The following is a 373-nucleotide window of genomic DNA, read 5'->3' on the forward strand; positions in this document are numbered from 1 at the left end:
CACGGGGGCCCAGCGGGGGGGGGGGCGGCAAAAACAGGGCTTCTCCCAATGACAACAGTGGTCGATATCAAGCTCCAACACGATCATGACGAAACATCTCTCCTGCAGTGACACTGTGTTGCAATATTTTCACAGTAAAATGTTACTTCCCGGAATCACGACAGTAAGAACAAACACAACAACAAAAAACACGTTGGTGCTTTTGAATGCAACCTTATTTCCCCTCCTTAAATCTGAAAGATCTCCCACAATACTAAAAAAACTGCAGCCAGTGTGTCTAATAAGGGAATATAAACATATCAGCATAGCTACCAATTTAGATACGATTTAAAAAAAACAAAAAACATATTTTGACCAGTCATATCCAACACTG

Source organism: Anoplopoma fimbria, chromosome 8, assembly GCF_027596085.1.
Source record: "Anoplopoma fimbria isolate UVic2021 breed Golden Eagle Sablefish chromosome 8, Afim_UVic_2022, whole genome shotgun sequence".
Classification (NCBI taxonomy): Eukaryota; Metazoa; Chordata; class Actinopteri; order Perciformes; family Anoplopomatidae; genus Anoplopoma; species Anoplopoma fimbria.